Source organism: Cetorhinus maximus, chromosome 31, assembly GCF_964194155.1.
Source record: "Cetorhinus maximus chromosome 31, sCetMax3.hap1.1, whole genome shotgun sequence".
In the NCBI taxonomy this organism is placed as follows: domain Eukaryota; kingdom Metazoa; phylum Chordata; class Chondrichthyes; order Lamniformes; family Cetorhinidae; genus Cetorhinus; species Cetorhinus maximus.
Window position 1 is genome coordinate 20,785,673 of NC_135909.1, and position 18,393 is coordinate 20,804,065.

Consider the following 18,393-nt stretch of genomic DNA (forward strand, 5'->3'; position numbering starts at 1 on the left):
CCTTAACATCAAAGCCGGGTTTGTCTGAGTGTGGCATCAAGGAGCGCCAGGAAAACTGGAGTTAATGGGAATCAGGTGGAAAACTCCATTAGTTTGTAGTCATGCCTAAGGCGTTCAGTCATCTCAGCTCCAGGATATCACTGCAGGAGCTCCTCAGGGTAATGTGCTCGGCCCAACCATCTTCCACTGCTTTATCAACGGCCTTTCTTCCATCAAAAGGTCAGAGGTGGGGATGTTCGCTTATAATTTCACAATGTTCAGCACCATTTGTGACTCTTCAGATACTGAAGCAGTCCATATCCAAATGCAGCAAGACCTGGACAATATCCAAGCTTGGGCTGAAAAATGACAAGTAACAGTCGCGCCACATAAGAGCCAGGCAATGGCCATCTCCAACAAGAAATAATCTAACCACTGGCCCTTGACGTTTAATGGCGTTACCACCACTGAATCGCCCACTGTCAACATCCTGAGGGTTACTGATGACCAAAAACTGAACAGAGCTAGCCTTTTAAATACTGTCGTCAGAAGGACAGGTCAGAGGCGAGGGATTGTGCGACGAGTAACTCACCTCCTGACTCTCCAAAGCTTGTCAAGAATCTATAAGGTACAAGTCAGGAATGAGATGGAATGGTCGCCAATTGCCTGGTGCAGTGCAGCACCCACAACACTCATGAAGCTTGGCATCATCCAGGAGAAAGTTTAATTGGCATCACATCCATAAACATTCACTCCCTCCACCACCGACGCACAGTCGAGGAGTGTGAAGCACCTACAAGACGCATACAGGAATTCAACAAGCCTCCTTAAACAACACTTTCCAAACCCACGACCACTACTGTCGAGAAGGGCAAGAGAAGCAGCTACCTGGGAACATCACCACCTGAGAGTTGCCCTCCAATTCACACGCCATCTTGATTCGAAATATATCCCATTTCCTTAATTGTCAGGGAGCGTGGATTTAAGGTCATTTTTGGAAGGATTAGAGGGGAGACGAGGAAAAGCTTTTTCATGCAGCAGGTGGCGAGCATTTGGATTTCACTGCCTGAACCGGTGGTTGAGGCTGAAACGCTCAACTCATTTAAAATGTACTAAGATCCGCCTCTGGAGCGCTGTAACCTGCAAGGCTACGGATCAGGTGCTGTAAAGAGGGTTTAAAATGAGCGGTTAGTTTCTTCTTCATCTTTTTTCTATCCAGCACAGACATGATGGGCTGAATCACCTCCTTCTGCGCCGTCACTTTTGTAGGTTTATGTGGTTCTCTCTGCCGCTTAAACGCCCATTCCACCAACCTGCCCATGTCGTTTTGAAGTTCTACTGAATTTCTATAGCTCTTTACGCAACCACAGGACGTCCAAAAACATTTTACGGACGATGAACACTTTTGAAATGTCGTAACTGTTCACATTGCTGAAATTTTGAAGCGTCTGTTCGTCAATGTCAGAAATTCCCATATTGGGATGGGAAACAAGTTTCATTGGTGTAGATCTGTGGCGCAACCAATAGCGCGTTGGAATTGCAGTCGGTATAAACAGAGGCATTTAACGGTTGTGATTTGGAATGCTTTGGATAAGCATTGAAGAAAGTCAGCAAGAAGTTTATCAATATTCTCAGAAAAGGGAAACTGCCGTCCCGAACTTCCTTCTATACAGGTCACTCCCCACTTTCCCATCTGAATCACAGAACAGGCGAAATCTCATCACCGTCTCAGGACAAAACAAAAGCCTTTGAAAGATGCTGACCAGAGTCAGTCTGCTCAGCCCTCAGAATGATTTCAAATTGGACATTTACAGCCACCGCGGAAACTGCTTCCCATTACTGCTCAGTCATCTTTCCAGACTGTTCCTGACAGACAGCTCGAAACAAGGATGATGTGAACCTGCACCACTGAATACCAAGAGCAACACGGTTATCACAGCTGTAATGAACAGCTCCTGTTACAGCTTTAGATCAGACATTGGGGGATTATCGCAGGCGCTCTGTCAGACTGCATGTTCCTTCATAAAAACAAAAAGCTAAAAGCTACTGCGGATGCTGGAAATCCAAAACAATAACAGAATTACCTGGAAAAACTCAGCAGGTCTGGCAGCATCGGCGGAGAAGAAAAGAGTTGACGTTTCGAGTCCAACATGACCCTTCAACAGACTGTTCTGTTGAAGGGTCATGTTGAACTCGAAGCGTCAACTCTTTTCTTCTCCACTGATGCTGCCAGACCTGCTGAGTTTTTCCAGGTAATTCTGTTTTTGTTTTGCATGTTCCTTCAGACAGGTTTCCAACTGGATACATGGAATGAGCGGCTGTGTGAACATTAGTGGTTCAGGGGGTGATTTCTCACTGGCCGGACTGGAGTTCCAGTTCCATTCCAAGACATTTCTCTTTCTGAATCCATTTCTGTTCTCTTGCTCATTTACACTTTGCATTGTTTCATCATTGGCGGCCACGTTTTCAGCTGCCTGAGCCTTTAGCTCTGCAATTGCTTCTAGAAACATCTCCACTTCACTCTTCCCGTTAATACCCTCTTAAAATCTATCAGTTTTACTAAGGTTTTGTTCATCTGGCCAAATATCTGACTCGATGTCGAATGTTGCTTGATCAAGCTCCTTTGAAGCGCTTTGGGGAGTTTTGTTAAATCACGGCGCTGCTGCTGGAATGGCTCGAATTTGGATAAATTCACAAACAGCTTCAATCTTCTTAAAGATTCACGTTTATTCCCTCCACTTGCTTTGCATCGAAAAAACATCTCCTATGAGGTGTTCAAAATGATGACCAGTTTACTAGAGTAAATAAGTAGTAACCGATTCCACTGACAGGAGGGTCACTAACCAGAGGACACAGTTTGAAGCTGATTGGGAAAAGAACCAGGAACGGGATGAGTAGAATATATTTTACACAGTGAGCTCATTGTGAAATGGAAGCTACCTGGGAGGGTGATTGAAGCAGATTAATTATTAACTTTCAAAAGAGAGTTGGAGAGAAAAAAAACTTGAAGGAAGGGAATACTGGACAATGGGACAGATCACCGATCTAGGAGTAATTATATCGCTCAACCAAAGAACCAACGCAGGCGGAATGAGCTCCGTCTGTCCTTTATCATTCTATGATTAATGGATAGAAATCAGTCCTACATTCTGTAGAGCAGGAAGGGTGTGAGAAGCCGGCATGAGAATTGATCCCGTGGGCACAGAATGGAATCGGTAAAATTCTGTATTTTGTCAGGGAATCGAAACTGTGTAAATATGACTCTGTCTGTTTAAAAGTGGTTTGTTTCCAATTCCAGATAAGTGACGCTTTGCTTAAAAGGGATGTGTTATCAGTCAATGAACAGGCTATAATATAAAAACGGAAAATGCTGATAATGCTCAGCAGCAACTGTGGAGAGAAAAGGAATTAATGTTTCAGGTTGGTGGCCCTTCATCTGAACTGAGGGAATATAGGAATGTAATAGGCTTCGAGCAAGGGACCAGTCCGGGCTTTGGGATGAGGTTGAACAAAAGCGCAGGTTTGTAATGGTTTGGCGGCCCGGAGAGATTAAATTACAAAAGGTTTCACGGAGCCAAAGCCAAAGGACTGGAACAGGCAAAAAACAAAACGTGGGTCCACATGAGGTGAGAATGGCTAAAGATCAGTCGCCCAATTGCAAAGTGAAGGATTTAAATAAGAAACAAAAAATAAAATGATAAACCTGAAAGAAACACATGAAACAAGAGGGAGGCTGAGTTTATAATTTAAAAATATTGAACTCGACGTTGAGGTCAGAAATGTGCAGGGTGAGGTGTCCTTCCTCGAGCTTATGTTATTCTTCACTGGAACACTGCAGCAGACCAAGGACAGAAAGGTCAGAGTGGGAGCAAGGTGGAGAATTGAAATGACAAGTGACAGGAAGCTCAGAGTCAGGATTGCGGATTGAACGGAGATTCCTCAAAGCGCTCACCCACCTGAAGCAGATGAGAACATATTGCGGCAGCAAATGCTGCACATGAAACTGAAAGAAGAACAAGTGCATCACTGTTTCACTTGGAAGGAGTACTTCAGGCCTTGGATAGGAAGGGGTCATTAAAAGGGGAGGGGATATTGACTGAGTCAAGAATTTCACACTGAGAGAGAAGGAAATGATGATCTCACCGGCCTGAAATGCTAGCTCTATATTTCTCTCCACAGATGCTGTATAATTGTTGTGTATTTCCAGCAGTTTCTGATTGTTACTATTTATGATTTTCAGCATTCGCAGTTTGTTGCTTTTGTATCCAGTTTACTTTATGAGCTGTTTTCAGGGGATCCGGTTGCCTCGAGTCTGGCTCGGCCGACCGCAATTCCCCTTGAGAAACTGGCAGTGAGCTGCCTTCATGAACTGCTGCAGCCCATATTGTGTAAGACCGTCCACAGCGCTGTTAGGAAGGGAGTTCCAGGATTTGAAAGGGCGATACAGTTCCAAGTCGGGGTGGTGTGTAGCTCGGAGGGGAGCTTGCTGCTGTTCTCATACATCTGCTGCCTTTTTCCTTCCAAGTGGTGGAGGTCTCGGGTTTGGAAGGTGCTGAAGGAAAAAATAATGTCAGGAGTGGGATTCGAACCGACGCCTACAGAGGAGACTGCGACCTTAGACCGCTCGGCCATCCTGACTCAATCTCAGCGTTCTGCATAAATAGTTTTGAATTCCACATTCATCGTCACTCCTTTCAAAAACTCGATGTGATTTTGCTTTTTTCAGCACCTGTCAGGTTCCTGTATCTGAGTCCCATCCTTCCCCAAGCCGCCGGGGGGTGAGGAGCTTCTCATTGCTGCATTGCTCTGTTCGCTCAAATCAACAAAGACCCAATTCCTGCCCGACCTGTTCCTCACACGAAGGTGATGAGAGTGTAAGATCTGAGCGACGTGAATTATCCAATTGGAGAGTTACATCCTGGCGACAGGAATATCTCTCCACAGCTGCTTTCGGACCTGCTGAATATTTCCAGCATTTCCTGATTCTGATTTTGTGCCTTCATTACAGGAGATATTTTTACTGACAACCCAAAGCTTGTCTCTCGGGGCAGCACTGCTTTTCTGTGACCTTTAAAGTCGGTTGTTTTCACACTCATCACTCTGCGCCATGGCTTTCAACTCCCACACCACACCCCACCCCGACCCTCACCCCCCGCACCTCCCTCTCTGTCCCCAGTCCCGTGCCCCACTCCCATCCCCCCTACCGTCTGCTCAGCTCTCAGGTCGTCTTAGCGTTTTTTTTTCGGAATTCGGAAGGGCCCGGGGATCACAGAGTCTGTGAGGGAATATAAGGGGTTAATCCACATTCACATACAGAGAACTGTGGCTCTCTTAAGATGGACGGACGTTGGTTTCCCTTCCAGATCCACTAGGAGGTCTAGTTACTGGAGCTGTGGGAATTTTTGCCATTTCTATCCCACAGTGAGTGGCGCCTCCCCGTTGGTCCCGCTGGGATGGTGATGGCTAAAGTGAGTGGCCGAGAAAGCGGGTGGTCCCCCTGTCTCTCTTGGGCTTGTTTTCCCTCATCCAGCTGTGAGGGGGCGGGGGGTTGAGTTTGTGGGGTGGGGGCGGGATCTTGCTGGTTTGCGCACCTTTTCCTGTCTGTCACTGTGTGTCCTGATCGTCTCTACTGCTTTTCTGTGTGTCTTTCTCTGTCTGTTGCATTCGGAGTGGTGTGAAGTGTAATTTCGCAGCCAGGGTGAGCTTCCCAACACGTGTGCTCTTGATTAAAAATAAGTAAGAAGTGAATATTTGCTTGGCTACCGTAAAGTATTCAGCGGCAGGAAGGAATTACGGCTCCGTCGCAGGGCGGTGCAGCGAAGCCCACAGCACAGAGGCCGATGGATCCAAACCATCTTCTGCTATTTTTGTTCTTATTCACACCAAAAATAACCAGCGGTCTGCGACCGAAAAACATACCTAGCTTTTTCTGTACGGTGAATTTGTATCAGCTTCTTACTTCCAGTAAACACTTCAATCTGCAACCAACCTCTCAAATCGTTTTTATTCACACACCAGACAGAAGTAGTAAATGCTACAAAAATACAGCAGCCCAGTATTTCCTCTTTCTCTCAGCCCATTTCAGGCCATGTTCCGAATGGAATTTCCTTGTTCTCAATCACCCCAAGATGATCTGAATAGAAAAAAATAACAAAACAAATCTCTTAGACGGAAACATTGTTGCGGAGATTATACATATTAGCTGCAGTATGTCCGATCTACAGGACACCCTGAATTAATTCCTATGCGTATTTGGACAGCAGCGTCCTCCCTGATACATGTACCATCGAGAAGGACAAGATTATCAGCATAACGGGAAGAGCATCACGTCAAAGACACCGTTAATCATTATTTGGAAACCTATGTTTATTCATTCTTACTCACTTATTAAACATATGGAGCTCCATCCCCAATATCACCATGAACAGGTAAGGCTTCGTTCCTTCAGGTTTGCATTGGAGACACACTGTACAGAACACTCTGTGAGTGTCTCTGGTTAATGAACTGATGATGCGCGGAACTCTCTGCTTTTACTCATTGATCTTGGCAAGAGTTGATCCAGTTTTGACGGTGACTTGTTCTCTGGTGTCGATTTACTCGAATTCCTCACCTGATTTCTCTGCTGTCCAACGAAGTTCACTCAGCAGAGTTTTCAATAATAACTTGTATTTTCCTAACAGGAATTCAGACATCATGTGTTTGAAAAAAAATTCAAAGGATTTGCACACAGTCAGCTTCCAGGCACAGCAATGTGATGAAGGCAATAGGATCTGTTTTGAATGTCTCCGACATCATGGAATAACTCCCCCGCCCCTCTCCGAAATTGTGCCATGGTATATTTTACGTGAGAAGGCAGATGGCAGCTCAGTTCAACATATCGTCTAAAAGCTGGCACCAGTAACAGCAAAGAATTCACTAGAGCGTGAGTCTGTATTTGTGGTCAGGATCCGGGAATGAGTTTTGAACTCACAACCTCCTCATTGTAAAAAGCAAGGGAGCAGCTGACTGAATCATAGTTCACTGCATAGGGAAAAAAGACAGAAGAGATTGCACTCTGTAAGGAGAAGCAAAAGTAGATTGTTAATTGAAGAGATGTCACAGACAATGAGAGATAGACACCCACAGTTGAAAGAGACGGATTTTTTTATCACGGCAGTGATAGAGAGTGCAGCAGGAATTTCGATTCCAAGTGTAGATAACAGAAAACGTTAACTTTGAGTCAAATATTGGACCTGATAAGGGGTCAGAGTCTGACTGACCTTAATGATAACAACTGTATCAGTCGGAGTCATACAGGGAGGGAGTGATCATTTCTGATTCCCACTTGTCTCCCAGGAATGAAGCAGACAGCGTTACAACATTGAGAAGCTCAGAGTAACAAAAAAGGGAAACTCTTCAACCGAGTCTCCCTGGGGGAAAAAAGCAACATCCGCTGTGGTGTGTGAGTATTTTTGGTGCCTATATTATATCTCCACTGCCTGGAAGATGTTATATTTCATTATCACAGTTCACGTGAATTAGTAAAGATAGAACCAGGACTTCTTCAGTGCTTCCAACTGCTTGAAATTCTAGAAGAGGCAAATATGTTTCACAAATTGTGTAATGCCCCACAGAGGGGCAATAAAGATACATGACTATTTCACTCATAAACCACAATTTAAACCGAAACCCCATTTTCCCTATCGGACGGATGTGAACAATCCGACCAGACTATTTACAACAAGAGAAGCGGAGTCTTACCCGGAGTCCTGGGATCAATATTAATCCCTCAACCAGGATCTCTGAACCAGATTATATAGTCATTGATCAGGTTGCTGCGGTGGGATGTTGTTGTGTACATTCAAACAGCAATCTCACTTACCAAGACACACCTCCGCTCACGCACCATTGGCCGTGAGGTTTTAGGTCTTCCTGAGGTTGCAAAATGTGGTGGAAAAGTTCATATTCCTCCCTCCCTCCCGCCCGCTGCCTCTCTTCCTCCAGCTCTGCCCTTCTCTAACTACCTCCCTCTCTCCCTCGCTGCCTCCCTCCCGATCTCCCTCCCCGGCTCTCCCTCCCCCTCCTCGCATCACCCCGCCCCGCCCCGGCTGCACCCCCTCTCTCTTTCAAATCTTATTTCCTGTCTCTGGCGCCTGTTTTATCCCCAGGCTACCCACTGACCCCGGCCTCAGGCCGGCCCGAACTCTTTAACCGGCTCCATTCACAGGAAAAGTGACTTCAGTTCCCACAATAACATCCATACTCCCTGTACCCCTCTACCCACAAAACTGAAATTCAGGTCAATGCTAACATGAAGACTGCGGGCTGCGGTTTCCACTCCTGCTGTTTGAAACAATTCGCTATATGTGTGTACAGTGAGCAGAAAGAAATTGCTGTACTTTGTAAACATTTCTTACTGAACTCACTGTCATTCTGCTTTAATAGAACTAGCTTGAATCTCATGATATATTGGCAAAATGATAAATGAACTGCATTTGAAATTTAACCATGTCAGAAATTGCTCTAATATTCAGTTGGTCTGTCCGCCACTGGACTGATGAAAGATCAGCTCCTGTGTCCAATCAGTAAGATATGCAGCCACCGAGAAAGAGGTTTAGCAGAGAGAGAAAAGCCGGTTGATTGGATTTGGTTATTGTGAACAAAATCATCATCGGACTGATTTTTCAGGATTAATATTCCCCAAAACTGATGGAAGAATTTGCAGCTGGGTAAATATAGAGAATGCAGAGGTGACAGGATTCTCTGTGTATCAGCAGCAGTTACTGGTAACTGACCGGTGGATGGGGTTCTCGTATTCAACAGGAAATCATTAATCGTGAGAGGAAAATGTTCTCAACAAAGGAATGCAACTCGTTTCAGTTCCCTCCAGATTTCGTTTTTCGTTATGAAGATGGGGAGGAGAAATTAACTTTGATTGTTAAGAAAAAATAGAGTGGGTGATGATTTGTTTGGTGCAGGATTAGGAAGATGTGAATATAGGAACAGACGTAGACTGTTCTCCATTTAATCCTGTTCAGCTCATGACTGGTCTGTAATTAAACTTCATCCAACCACCGTGTTTTTATAATCCTTAAAATGCTTGCGAAACAAATAAACAATCAAAAACTATCAGATGCAATTCCTAAATGTTCGAATTGACCCCCAGGTTCAAAACCATTTTGCGGGAGAGGGTTGCAGATTTGTACGGCCCTTTGTGTGAAGAAACCTTCCTGATATCATCCTTGATCGGTTAAGCTTAAATTTTAAGTTAGGCCCTCTTGTCTTGTAGAAATGGAGATCAGAAACTCAGCCCCTATTGCTCGCTCTCTCTCCTCACCATTCCCCTGAATTTTTCTGCTCCCTGTAACTCTCGCTGACCCTTGAGCTCCCTCCAGGAGCTGCTTAGTTCCAGAAATTAAATCACAACTCGGTCCCTTCATTTGAACCAATGACTGCTTCTTTAAGGAAGTTCTTCATCCCGATTTATCGAGTAATTTGATGGAACATACGAACAAAGAGCAGAGATTGGCCAAGAGGTTTTCCGAAATTGCAGGGATGGGGTCAGGCTGAGAAACAATGCTTGACGATCGAGAATACAGGACGACGAGGCCGCGACAGATTGAGACAGATTAGACAGTGAGAAACAGTTTCTATTGGTGCAAGGCACCGGCTTTAAACGAACCAATGTGGACATGAGGATGCATCTTCCCTGGTGAGTGGTGAGGATCTGCAATGCACTGTCTGAGATATGTGGTAGAGGAAAAATAAAATCGGGGCTTTCATAGTGGAACTGGACAGCCACCTGAAGATAAAAGTTCACATGGCTATGGAGACAGGGCTGGGGACTGGGATAGCTGAGTTTCTGCTGAAGCATCACAGGAGAGACAGAGAACCGAATAGTCCCCTTCTCTGTTGTTTATGTGTATGTGTGTGAGGTTCATTCAGTACTACTTTGGCTCTGGAACAGGGTTTGAGTGTAGAATTCATTGTTCATCTGTAGATCTCTGTGGATTAATTCTTTATCACTTTGTCCCTGGGACAGGATTTGTTTTTGGGATTAATTGTGGATCTGTCAGTTTCTGATGATGTGACTGTGTGTATGATTCATTCTGTATCATTCTGTCCATTGGATACTGTGAGAGTGTGCGATTCAATATGTATCCGTCAGTCACTGATGCCAGGCCTGAGTTAATGATTCATTCTGGATCTCTCTGTCTCTTGCTCGCCGTTTGAGTGTGGGATTCATTACGTATCTGTCAGTCCCTGAGACACTTTGCAAATCTGGATTCATTCAAACCAGAACATACCTCACTGAAACTGGGCCATTTGTTCTAACAGGTAAACTGCCTGACAAGATCCTCCATCTAGAATACTTCATCTAACATTCTCTGTTTATCCCTGAAATTCATTCTCCCTCCTATACTTATCTAGACTTCCCTTAAATGCAGTTTATCTAATCGTCTCAGTAGCTCCAGGCGATAGTTGGCCTGTAACTGCTGCCGATTCAATGGGAATAAATTAATTAATCGAGTTTCCTAAATTGTATTCCATATTTGCATTTCTATGTCTGTCCCATCACATCACAAATTCCTCACATTGACCAGTTTCCGCGACACCGACAATGTGAATTTCTACCGCTCTGTTGCGGCCAGTAGATGGCAGCGCATTCCGATATAGTGAAGTTGACAGATCAGAGACAACAGAGGAGACTTGTTCATATTATTCGGGAAGGGACAGTTGTAGAAATACTATTGTTGGAGATGACCTCTTCTTATATGTATTATGTAACAAGCAGTGGTTATCGTCTGTCCCTCGATACGATCCACTCAGGGCCGTGAGTTTCTGCCATGGGTCTTCATGAGAGTGAACAGGCCGATTCTCGGCCCACAGACCTTTGGACACATGGGGACAAGATGTCCCACGAGGTAGTGAGATCCAGAGAGCAGGATCTGCTTCCTGTTACTTCTTCTTAGCCGTCGTTCTGCCTCATCATTAAGACCTGGGGACTCAGCGCGCTGCAGCTTGGGGACAGGTTTTGGTCATTTTGAATGATGAGAAGCAAGTTCCTCTCAGTCATTAATATGAATGCTGCAGCGTTTGAATTAACGTTTCAGAGAGTCTTTGGAGCATTTTCTTTGTCCTCCCCTGGAATGTTTTCCATTTGAGAGTTGAGGAAACAGGACTTGGCGGATGCGACGCTTTTCGATTATCCGGACACAGTGTGCAGTCCATCCAAGTTAATTTTTGAGAAACAAAAACAAAAATACCTGGAAAAGCTCAGCAGGTCAGACAGCATCGGCGGAGGGGAATACAGTTACCGTTTCGAGTCCGAATGACTCTTCATCGGTTGAACAGTCATACGGACTCGAAACGTTAACTGTATTCCTCTCCGCAGATGCTGTCAGACCTGCTGAGTTATTCCAGGTATTTTTGATTTTGTTCTAGATTTCCAGCATCCGCAGTATTTTGCTTTTATCTTAATTTTTCAGGAGTTTGGCCTGAATGCTGGTGGAGCTGCCTTCAAGAACGACAATACAGTTTGTTCGGCAGTGCTCCCACGGAATCTGGAGGGTGCCGCGGAGACATTGCGGATGGAATTCATCTACCGCTCTTGAGTCGCCGATAACGTTGCATTTGACCCGTCAGCCTATGTCTTGTGTGTGAGAGCGAGACACATACTTATCTACCCTTCTCTGCTCCATTTTCCCTGATTCAGCCTCCCAGAATCTTTCATCATTTCTCGTAATAAATTGTGAGCATTTGGATGGACTGCATAACCGGCAGGCAAACCCATGACTGCTATCATCTGGAAGTGCAAAGGCAGCAGACACATGGGAACACCAACACGTGGATGTTCCCCTCCAAGCGGCACATTATCCTGACTTGGAAATAGATCGCCTTCCTTCACTGTCACTGGTTCAAAGTCCTGGAAACTCCCTCTCTAACAGCACAGTGGGTGTACCTACACCACAGGGGCTGCAGCTGTTCAAGGTGGCAGCTAACCTCCAGTTTCTGAGGGGCAATTATGGATGGGCAATAAACTCTGGCCTAGCCAGCGACGCCCACATCCCATAAATAAATAAATCAACCCCTACATTATTTTTGTTGTTGTTGTTATTTCTGTGTAGGTGTTTACCTGGATAAGGAAACAGGTTCTGATCAGCCCTTTGACAGACAGCCGAGATTGCGTCTATTAAGCCTGCGAGATCAGACTCCAATGTGTGCAGGGAATGTGGAAGAGTGAGAAGGAGGGAACATCCTGCGTTGGATAGATTTTCTCTAAAAGAAAACAAAGATTTGCTTTTCTTCAGCTGTTTTGACAACCACAAAATTTCACAACGACGCGTCACAACCACTGGAGAACTTCTCAAGTGTATTCGGCATTTTAATGTAGGAAATTGCTGAAATTTCCAACCGTTTGATGCACATTGTCAGGCTGCATGTACCTTCAGACAGGTTTCCATCTGGACACATGGAGCGAGCGGATTTGTTAACGTCAGTGGTTCAGGGGTAGATTCCTCACTGGCCAGACTGGACTTCTGGGTCAGTGGCTTAACATCATTTTTTCGTTTTCTGAATCCAGTTCTGGCCGCTGACTCATTCATATTTTTAATCATAAAACTGGATTTATCTTGGCGTTACAGATCTACGGTAATTGTTAAAAGAATAGCAAATACAGTCTTTCCGTCTCCCCTTACACAAGTTTACAATTCAAAGTACTAAAGCCCTTTAAGTAGGCAAGCAAAATGTGAGCAGAATGTAAAGTGTTTGTAAATGAATAAAGATAGGTTGAGATGGTGGACAGAAGTTTGGTAGATACAATAATGTGGGAATATGTGAGGATCACCACTTTGGTGGGATAGATTAAAAAAAACTAATATTCTTTAAATGAAGAGAGATGGCAGAATGCTGTGCTGCAGTGAGACTTGGGTGTCCTTGTACATGTATCACAAAACAAAGCTACTTTGCAGGTACAGCAGGCAGTTAGGAAGGCCAATGTGGTGTTGGCCATTATTGAAAGGGGAATGGAGTATAAACTCGGACATTCTTGTGATAACTGAAGAGGGCGTTGATGCGACAAAACTTAGAGTATTGAGTCCTGTTTAGGTCTCCTTCTTTAAGGGGGAATATACTTACATTGGAAAGAGTTCAGATTTGCCCTGAGAAGATGGTGGTGAGCTGCCTTCTTGAGCCACTTCTGGGAGTGTTGACATTGACTTTGGTCCTCAAGCCCTGGATTTAAATTTGGCTCTATAAACTTGGTGTGAATGCCACCAACCGAGATCTCCTGTGTAGAAGTAATTTATCAGGGTGAATAGCTGTTGTTGATTTGTTAGGAACTAAAAATAGAAAGATGACAGAGAACAAAGGTTCAAAACAGCAAGATGAAGCATTTCAATAAATAACTCTGCAATGTTTGCAAAGAAAACAGCACTTTCACCGAATGAGTGGGAACGTGGTTTGATTTCATTGAGTTGAAACTGATTTCTATGTGAAATGACCATGAATCAATCTCAACATCAGCAACTTGCATAGATCAACCAACAAATTCATGTCTCCCAAGTTCTCTGTCAAGTGATTCTAGTGCCTGTCTTATACTATTGACAGAAGATTGAAGGTTTTTGAGTGCACTTGTCTGTTAAACTAAGTAACTACATCGGTTAGGTTCAGATGGATGTTGCATTTTCTGCTGTTAAATAATTCCATTAATTGATGGCGAATTGCCATAGGAAGGTGGGATTAGAAAGGGCACCTGAGTGTCCTAGGGCTGGCATGGACAAGATGGGCCGAATGGCCTCCTTCTGTGCTGCAACTTTTCTGTGGTTCTATTTCGCTGAATGTTTTGTTCCAGGAAACTGCCACTTAGTCACATCCTGTCCGAGGAAATTCCAACACTTACTGCCCTGAAAACCTCACTTAGACACTTGCTGCTCACCAATTGATCATAGTCGTGACTAACTTCCCTGATTCTTTATGGGGTAATTGAATCACAGAACATAATGAGAACATTCGGCCCCTCTGGACTCGGCAGGCCCTCTGAACGAGCAGCGCACCTGCTGCCACTCCACACCCTTTTCCCTGTAACACTGCTAATTTTTCTTTTCAGATCAAGATCAATAGCCTTTTGAAAACCTCAATCGTCCCTGCCTCCAGCACACTCTCAGACACTGCATTCAACATCCTAAACACATGCTACAAGGGGAAAAAAAATTGTTATGTGGTAATTGCCTTTTTTGTAAATTAATTTAAATCTGTGTCCTCTTGTTCTGGATCATTCCATCAATGGAACGATTAAAACATATTTACCCTGTCCACACATCTCGTGATTTTGAATACCTCTATCAAATCTCCTCTCAAACTCCATCTCTTCAAGAAACACATTCCCAACTCCAATCATTCAATGTGAATTAAGTTCCTCATGCCTGGAATCTGTCTTGTGATTTTTTTCTGCAATCTCACTAATGCTTTCACATCCTTGCTAAATTGTGGAGCACAGGATTAGATACGATACTCCAGTTGAGGCCGAAGCAGTGTTTTCTACAGGCTTCACATAACTTTATTGTTTTTGTACTACATGCTATATTGATGAGGCCCATGACGTTGGCTGTTTTACTGGTGATTCTTTCATCCTGTCCTGTGACGATAAATGATTTATGCACATATACACCCACATCCCTCTGTTCCCGCAATCCTATTAGAATTGTAAACCTTCATTTCGTGTTGCCTCTCCCTGCTCTACCTACAAAAACGAATGACAACAGGTTACTCTGCAATAAATTTCAACTGGTATTTTTCCTCCCATTCCATCAACATTTCTAGATCCCTTTGGAATTCTAGACTATCCTCCTCACAGTTCACAGTGCTTCTAACTTTTGTATCATCGGAAAATGTTGGAATTGTGAGCTTGCAACAAGATTTGGCTGATGAATTACAGGAAGGGCAGGGGCCCTGACACTGGGCACAAGAAATAGGAACAGCAGTAGACCACACGGCCCATCGCGCCTACCCTGCCATTCGATGGTATCATGGTTGACCTTGGGCCTCAAATCTATTTTTCCGCCAGTTCCCGATATCGCACAAGTCCCCGAGAGACCTGGGGAGCTCCACAAGATAACTTTCTCCAGTCCAAAATGCAACAGTTCACCACAAATCTTTGGTTTCCGTCACTCAGCTCATTTCGTATCTGTGCTGCTATTGTCCCTTCTATTCAATGAGCTCTAACTTTCCTCAGAAGTCTTTTGTCCAGCACTTTATCAAATGCCTTTTTCAAGTCCATTTAAATCACGTCAAGGGCTTCACCCTCATCAAAATCCTTTGCTGAACACGATTTGTTCTTACCAAATTGTTAGGAAGTAGAGAGGTTTAAGGAAGTTATATTGGTATTTGCAATTGTTAGGAATGAGTTTTAGCTTTAAAGTTTAAGTTTGATTTGAATTTCTATATGTGTGTTAAGAAAGGTCAGATGGAGTTTTAGTTTCGTTTTAAAAAGGTGGTTGCATTTCTAATCAGGTTTACGACTTAAGAAATTAAGCAAACACATCAGTAGAAGAATTGGGCTGATGCCTAGCAAGAGGGAGGTAAAGAGCCAGGTCCCTCCCACAGACACACACACAGAAGGAGAGAAACAGCAGTTTTGATTTGGAAGCTGCGGACCTCGGTTGGTTTTTGAAAGTTGCTGCCAAGAGAGACTGGAAAAGGCGGCAGATAGATAGTCCCAAGCGAAAGAAAAATCCCAAAATCCAGGGGAGTGGAAGAGGGGAAAATCCAAAACAGACCTTCTGGTCAAAGGAAGGATGGGAACCTGGAACAGGTCCTGTTAATGAATTTAAGAGTGAGGGGCAGAGGGAATGGCTTCAATCCGCGTGTGAAAGGCGGAGCGCAGTGAAACTGGTTGACTCACGGATTGACAAGCTTCTGTGGGGAGTTGAGGAGAGATCCATAGCATCTGGTTATGGTGGTATCTGTCACTTCGTTTCAGGGTCTGGTGCGCCTTACCACAGGGTGCCTATTCATACATGGATTGTGTAATTACTGTGTAATTTAAAGAATAAAATAGATTATCCAACTTGCGTTATCCTTAAAAATTGTCTCCACCTGTAAAGTTATAATTGAGGGTGAAAGAGTATTGTAATATGATTCATCTTTTCTCGATGAATAAATGTTTTATTTATTTTACGCTAAAAGTTGATCAGCTGACTCCTGTAACTCTGTTCAGTAGCAACTTTCCACGTGTTTAAACAAACAAATAAAAGTTAGAATCTATCAAGCTGGGTTCCACTCTGGGTTTAGGATTGTCCGGGGTAATCTCAGCTGGGACCAAAACATAATCCATGCTGGTTTTACTTATTAATGTGCATTTTCCTGAGGTAATTTTCATGTTGTCGGGAATTTTACTTTCTGAAAGGTAGCTCACCACCCAGGTTAAACTGGCTGCCCTGTAGTTTCTGGGCTTATCCTTACACATTTGTTTGAACAAGGATGTTACAATAGCAATTCTCCACTCCGCTGTCACCACCGCGAGTCTAAGGAATATTGGAAAATTCTGGCCAGCGTCCCTGCAATTCCTGCTCTCCTCCCTCAGTATTCTGGATGCACCTCGTCTGCGTCTGGTCCTAAACAACTTTAAGCACACACAGCCTATCAAATACCTTCACCTGAAATTGTTTATTACCTTTACACTAAAATATCGATCGAGGTGAAACGGCTCACTTTCTGCTCAGTACAACTCCTAGAACACAAACAAAATATGATCAAATCAAATTCACACTATGGGGCTACCAGACCTGGCCGTCTCAGAGAAGACGACAATTCTCTCAGAGAATACAACAGCCGAATGCATTGATCCAGAAAATGGGGTTGTCTAATTAGTCTGTTCGGGTAACATTACAGTGCGATTAAGTGGGCAATTGTTTTTTTTTCCAATTGCCTTCATTTCCTTCATGTGTGTTTCATTGATGAGTTCTCTGCGATGGTGGGTCCAGTTCTCAAATTTACCCCTGATATAAGTAAACTGCCCTACCTAGACCGCAGTGAGTTTTAGACAATGCACTGGGCGACTTACACGACAAATAACAACACGTGAGAGCTCGCCTGAGATTTGAAACAGAGACCGCTCACATCTCAGTTATGAAACGTCCCGTAGCGAGAATCACACCGCGAGACCAATAATGTAACTGTATGTATATAACTCAGACAATATAGACATTCATTGGCACCCAAAAGATATCAGCCATTCTTTCAGAGCGCTCTAGGTAAAAGAGAACATTGAAGAAATACACCAGGCAGTGTCCATGGAGACGGCAAAAAATCTCAAGTTTCAGTTACACTCATTCTCTTATTAGGATAAATTAACCGTCCGATTACATGAGCAACAGTTTCTTCATTTACTCCACCTGTTTTGCAGTGATAATTTCGTTATAATGACTTCTCAGGTTCTAAAAACTCGCCCGGGTTTAAGTAAAACCCGCCTTTTCGCTCGCAAAAAAATACGTATCACAAATGGCAACACACGAGGGCTCGCCCGGGATTTGAACCCGGGACCTCTCGCACGATCATTCAACAAAAATCCCGAAGCGAGAATCATACCTCTAGACCAACGAGCCTTCCACAGGGAAGCGAGATAACCGCTATATGCATTCATTGTCCACCAGAGTGCGTCAACACTCCTTTTGGGTTTCTGTCGTAACACCAGAAAACAATTAAGAATTACACCTCATGGCAGGCAGCAGCGTGGACAGTGAAAGGGTGTTCACGTTTCAGGTCGATGACATTTCATCAGAACTCAGCAATGCTAGAATTGTGATCTATTTTTTACACTGTAACTCCTGACACCGAGCTGGAATAGGAACTCGGAACCCACTCAGTCTGCCGGTGCGTGTGCCGTTCCTCCCACCGATGACGTCCTCGTTCTTCAGCCGTTGACGGTCGCCCACTTGCTGCCTCCCACTCACTCGCCTGCTCCCGAATGCCAGGTGCACAGACCCCAGACCCTCGCCGCCTCGCTCGCTGCGCTACACGCCAACCCTTTTGCCGCACCGCTCGCTACCCAACTACCAAGCCGCTCACCTCCCACTCGGCACCTCCCTGCTGACCCCTGTCGCCGTCCATCTCACCACAAGAACTGAGGAGATGGTGACAAGCAGAACAGCAAGTGAGGCGGTGAGGGGTAGGGAGCAGGCCGGAGAGCGGGAGGTTACTGAGGCGCCGAGCAGTCCGGAAAGCGAGACGGTGAGCAGGACAGGGACAGCAGTGCCGAGAGAGGCACACAAGATCAAGAACACGAAAATCAGGAGCAGTAAGAGGCCACTCAGCCCCTCGAAGCTGCTCCAGCATGGCTGATCTGAATGTGGCCGCAACTCCACTTTCCTGACTGCCCCCCATAATTCTTTACTCATTCCATTGTCAAAAATCTCTCCAACTCAGCCGTGAACACTT

The 18,393-nt window shown here is 44.6% G+C and overlaps 1 protein-coding gene and 1 non-coding gene across 2 annotated transcripts in view; both read right to left on the reverse strand.

The window, feature by feature from the left end:
• LOC144670314 (histone H2B-like) overlaps window positions 1–18,393 on the reverse strand; it is a 1,149,071-nt gene that overhangs the window by 1,099,493 nt on the left and 31,185 nt on the right. The window lies entirely within an intron of this gene.
• On the reverse strand, window positions 17,472–17,561 carry trnap-cgg (transfer RNA proline (anticodon CGG)). The gene is given in 2 exon segments: window positions 17,472–17,507; window positions 17,526–17,561. It is a non-coding gene; the product is annotated as a tRNA-Pro (tRNA).